Source organism: Symphalangus syndactylus, chromosome 21 (genome assembly GCF_028878055.3).
Source record: "Symphalangus syndactylus isolate Jambi chromosome 21, NHGRI_mSymSyn1-v2.1_pri, whole genome shotgun sequence".
Taxonomy (NCBI): Eukaryota; Metazoa; Chordata; class Mammalia; order Primates; family Hylobatidae; genus Symphalangus; species Symphalangus syndactylus.
This window is the reverse complement of record NC_072443.2, coordinates 17,333,393-17,339,392: the sequence shown is the minus strand read 5'-3', so window position 1 is coordinate 17,339,392 and position 6,000 is coordinate 17,333,393.

Genomic DNA, 6,000 nt, shown 5'->3' with positions numbered 1-6,000 from the left:
AAAAAAAAAAAAAGAACAGCATTTGTTCTGACTATACTTACATAAAATGATGGCTACAAGAATCATCGGCTGGGTGTGGTGATTCATGCCTGTAATCCCAGCACATTGGGTGGCCGAGGCAGGCGGATCACGAGGTCAGCAGTTTGAGACCAGCCTAGCCACCACGTAAAACCCCGTCTCTGCTAAAAATACAAAAATTAGCTGGGTGTGGTGGTGGGTGCTTGTAATCCCAGCTACTCAGGAGGCAGAGGCAGGAGAATTGCTTGAACCCAGGAGGCGGAGGTTGCAGTGAGCCAAGATTGCACCACTGCACTCCAGCCTGGGTGGCAGAGTGGGACTCCATATCAAAAAAAAAAAAAAATTGTCCACTTCTATTAGTTGGTTTGAAATGCATAGGGTAGGTTGTGTTCTGGGTGACAGAACCAGACTCCGTCTTGAAAAAAAAAAAAAAAGTCATCATCACCTTGTGATCAGCAAGCTGAGAATTGCTCAGAGTTCCTCAGCTTCAGCACCATGGAGATTTTCTTCCGATAATTCTTTGTTGGGAGGGGAGGCCTATCCCGTGCATCGCAGGGTGTGTAGCAGAATCCCTGGCCTCTACCCACAAGACATGTGAGTTGCATTCTTTCAGCCTTGCTGTCACAACCACAAAATGTCTTCAGACATTGCCAAATGTCTTTTTGAGGTTAAAATTGATCCTGATTGAGAGCCTGCTAGGTACCTAGTAACCAAACTCACAGAATTTTCAGAAAATGGATTGGCTCAGTCTTCAACCTCATCTAATGAAATGAGTATAATCAGTGGGATTAAAAACAACGTATTGATATAAAATATAAAATTTGATGTATTTTTTTTTGAAGGCTTGGTGACAATTTTTGTTGGTAAACTCATTAGGGAAGGTTTTATCTCATACACATTCAATCATTAAAAGCCTAGTAACATAATTCACATTATGCCATTACTACCTAGTATCAGAGATTAGTAAAAATTATGTCCTTATTAAGAAAATAAATAAAAGGCAAGATGGTATTTATTGTGCATAAATAGTAAAATGTCAGGGGGTATAATTAGAATAGAGTAAATCATGGTATTAGGATACAAATGAATATATATATAATTATGGAGATTCCTAAATCTTGCTTAATGGTGTCAAAGTTGAAGCAAATGCTCGCAGGACAGACAAAATCAAACTTCAAATGGCATATTTAAAGAAGAGAGCTTAAACGCTGGAATAATTTCCCATTCTTTGTATTTAATTTGTAACTAAATTCTTAAGGATATAAGCATTTCGATAACAGGGACTTTGATTATTCTTAAAATACCTAGCATTTTTCCTGGCTTAATGTATAGGTTTTAAATGTTAGTTCAATGAAGGAATGTAGATAAGAAACCTTAAAGTTTATTTCAAATTAGTCTCTATTTATTCCCACGGTTTTCAGTTCAGTTTCCGAAGTTTTCTTGCTTGGACTATTGTACATTTAAGCGGTTTTTCCCGCTTCTAATTTCACTCCCCATCATAATGCAGCCCATTTTTTTTTTTAAACTCATTTTGAATCATGTAATTTCCCTAATTTAAACCCTTTGTTGACCCCCTGCCATTGGAGATTAAGCCTAAGACTTTGGTGGTTAAGGCACTCGAACGTTTTAATCTCGCCCCTGTCTACCGCTGCTGCCTCATCTCTAGGTTCCACAGCCAGCCACACTGCCTTCCTGGCAGTTCCTGGAAGCGGGCAGCTTTCTTTCATGCCTGCAACCATGCTCATGCTATTTCCTCAGCCTGGATTATCCTCTGCCTCTTGCCTGACTTGACCTAGTCTTAAAATATATTCTCATTATTTGATACTTAGTGAAAAAGCCACCTTCTCTGCCCTGATGTCCTAGCTGAACCAGCTCTTTCTCTTCTTTCTCACTGAACTTCACTTTAATATATACCTCCTTTATAGTACTCCTTCTCTGCAGTCTCCCTAACAATTCTTTGTGGCCTGCATTAAAGCGTTTATTATGTGTATTTTAACGGCCTGTAAGTCAGGCCTTGCTGGGGCCTTCTTTTTCTTCATGTTTTCCTTTGAGCACAAGTAGGTGGCGAGGAATTTTATTCTGATTGCCTCTCTGGGTGGACCTTCTCTGATACCTTCCCATTTATAGACCTCCGTGCTGCTGCCAATAAACTAAAGAAGATTCCAAGCCACAACTACCCCCAAAATCCCTCTAATTCTCTTACCTTTCAAGCTTTGCTTAAGCCCTTTCCAGTTTTCCCAAGATCCATGCACCAGACTCAGTAAAAGAGAAGAATAACAAAAACTGGAGCCATGCAGGATTCAAATTCTAGCGCTGCTGGGTAATCACGATGTGACATTGGCTAAGTAGCAATATGTAGAGTATGAATAATAAATGACTCACCTCACAAGTTCATGAAAATAAAGAAAACCTCTAAAGCATTTAAAACCTCACATATATTGAGCATGTTATCACTATTTGCTATTCTCTTACATTAAGATGTTACTTATGAGCAAGGTAGCTCAGAAGGATTGAGAATGCAGACACAACAGTTTCGTAGAGGGCCTGGCATAGAGATGAGCAAAGGCTTGGAACTGAGGGGTTTGAATTCAAAACATAGCACTATGACCTTGGATAGGTGACTTAAACTCTCTGTGCCTCAGTTTATACTGTACTAAAAGCAGGAAAGAATTATCCCTACTTTGGCTGGGCACGGTGGCTCACGCCTGTAATCCGAGCACTTTGGGAGGCCAAGGTGAGTGGATCACAAGGTCAGGAGTTTGGAACCAGCCTGGCCAATATGGTGAAACCTCATCACTACTAAAAATACAGACATTAGCTGGGCATGGTGGTGGGCGCCTGTAGTCCCAGCTACTCGAGAGGCTGAGGCAGAGGAATCGCTTGACCCCAGGAAGCGGAAGTTGCAATAAGGCGAGATCGCACCACTGCCCTCCAGCCTGGGCAGCAGAGTGAGACTCAACAACAACAACAACAAGAAAAAAAAAAAAAAAAAAAAGAAAAAAGAATTATTCCTACTTCATTGTGTTCTAGTAAGGATTAAATGAGTTGATGAATGCAAAGTGCTTTGAACTTGTAATAAGTTAGCTAATTTGTTATTAACATGGATGGGAAGGCATTTCTAAACTCATACTTCCACAGACACATGTCTCATTGGACTGCCTCTGCACTTAGTCTTTCACTTTTCCTTCAGATTCTACCTTGTTTATTCCGTTGACTATCCTCACCTATTTCCATATGAGGAGGCTTTCTCTTCTCTCTTCTGGTATGCAGAAAGCTCCAGCAGAGCTTCAAACTTCTGCCAGATGAATTCTAGAAGGCAGTGACTTCCCTTGATGAGCAACAGTGATTTGGTTCTTGCAATTCCATTTCAATTTCCCCATCAGAGAGAGCTGTGGCCTGGTGTCCACCAGGGATTACTGAAAAGGAAAGAAACCTTGGAAATCTAAATATGAAATGTTTTTGGAGTGAATCTAACCAGCTTTACCCCATATTCAGGAAAGAATGATTTTCCTAGTGACCTTGTTCTGGCCAGACCTTTCAGAAAAATTCAATTCTATCCACACCCTTTGATTATATTCAAACCTATTTGACATTTTTTCTGTTCTACCAAAGGCCCAAGACATTTTTTTAAATTGCTAATCATGAAATTGGTGCTTTTTCTTTGAAGAGGGATGGAGCCGGCGGAAAGTAAATGTGTTTATTTGTAGAGTCCTCCTCAGAGGTGGTGGTGAGGGAATTCGTCAATTTATTCTACCAATTTCTGTTTACTTGCATTTAAAGAGAGAGGAAATGGTCAGGTAAACAGGATAGTGACTGGAAAAAGAAAATCAAATTCGGAGTTAAATATAAGCTTCCCATTTTTAAGTATGCAAAGACATGGAATTTTAAATTCACTATTTATAAAATGGGCATAAGTTTTTCCTTCCTCACACAGAAGTTTTCAAATTAAAAGTTGAATACAGGGCGATTATTGTTTCTAAACTCAGGCACAATCTGAGAGTTTATTTTGTATGTTCCATTAATTTTTTTTGACAAACATAGTTTCCTTTTTATAAAAGCAAATTGTAATAACTGTATTTTCAAATTTAATATATGGCTTATCTTAACAAGATAACTTGCTCTTCTTTTTTATTTATTTATTTTTTTATTATTATACTTTAGGTTTTAGGGTACATGTGCACAATGTGCAGGTGTGTTACATATGTATACATGTGCCATGTTGGTGTGCTGCACCCATTAACTCGTCATTTAGCATTAGGTATATCTCCTAATGCTGTCCCTCCCTCCTCCCCCCACCCCACAACAGTCCCCAGAGTGTGATGTTCCCCTTCCTGTGTCCATGAGTTCTCATTGTTCAATTCCCACCTATGAGTGAGAACATGCGGTGTTTGGTTTTTTGTCCTTGCGATAGTTTACTGAGAATGATGGTTTCCAGTTTCATCCATGTCCCTACAAAGGACATGAACTCATCATTTTTTATGGCTGCATAGTATTCCATGGTGTATATGTGCCACATTTTCTTAATCCAGTCTATCGTTGTTGGACATTTGGGTTGGTTCCAAGTCTTTGCTATTGTGAATAGTGCCGCAGTAAACATACGTGTGCATGTGTCTTTATAGCAGCATGATTTATAGTCCTTTGGGTATATACCCAGTAATGGGATGGCTGGGTCAAATGGTATTTCTAGTTCGAGATCCCTGAGGAATTGCCACACTGACTTCCACAATGGTTGAACCAGTTTACAGTCCCATCAACAGTGTAAAAGTGTTCCTATTTCTCCACATCCTCTCCAGCACCTGTTGTTTCCTGACTTTTTAATGATGGCCATTCTAACTGGCGTGAGATGGTATCTCACTGTGGTTTTGATTTGCATTTCTCTGATGGCCAGTGAGGATGAGCATTTTTTCATGTGTTTTTTGGCTACATAAATGTCTTCTTTTGAGAAGTGTCTGTTCATGTCCTTTGCCCACTTTTTGATGGGGTTGTTTGTTTTTTTCTAGTAAATTTGTTTGAGTTCATTGTAGATGCTGGATATTAGCCCTTTGTCAGATGAGTAGGTTGCAAAAATTTTCTCCCATTCTGTAGGTTGCCTGTTCACTCTGATGGTAGTTTCTTTTGCTGTGCAGAAGCTCTTTAGTTTAATTAGATCCCATTTGTCAATTTTGGCTTTTGTTGCCATTGCTTTTGGTGTTTTAGACATGAAGTCCTTGCCCATGCCTATGTCCTGAATGGTATTGCCTTGGTTTTCTTCTAGGGTTTTTATGGTTTTAGGTCTAACATGTAAGTCTTTAATCCATCTTGAATTAATTTTTGTATAAGATGTAAGGAAGGGATCCAGTTTCAGCTTTCTACATATGGCTAGCCAGTTTTCCCAGCACCATTTATTAAATAGGTAATCCTTTCCCCATTTCTTGTTTTTGTCAGGTTTGTCAAAGATCAGATAGTTGTAGATATGCGGCATCATTTCCGAGGACTCTGTTCTGTTCCATTGATTTATGTCTCTGTTGTAGTACCAGTACCATGCTGTTTTGATTACTGTAGCCTTGTAGTATAGTTTGAAGTCAGGTAGCGTGATGCCTCCAGCTTTGTTCTTTTGGCTTACGATTGATAACTTGCTCTTCTAAAGGTACCTCTTCCAAGAATATGATTTGAAAGTGGTGATTTATTCCCTTTTGAAAGTGATAACATCATAAAACTGGTGGTTATAATATAGAAATTGATTACTTTAAAATACGTAAGTGCATAATTCATGTATTGTGTCTCACTGATTAAGGAAGTGACCATATGTATAATACTAACACGTAGACAGATTTAAAATAGTAGCCAGAATGTTTTGATCATGCCAAGTCACTTCAGGTGGCAAAGATTCTATTATTTTTATTAATTATTATTGTTATTATTACTGAGACAGTGTCTTGCTCTATCGCCCCGGCTGGAGTGTAGTGGCACCATCATGACCCACTGCAGCCTCAACCTCCCACA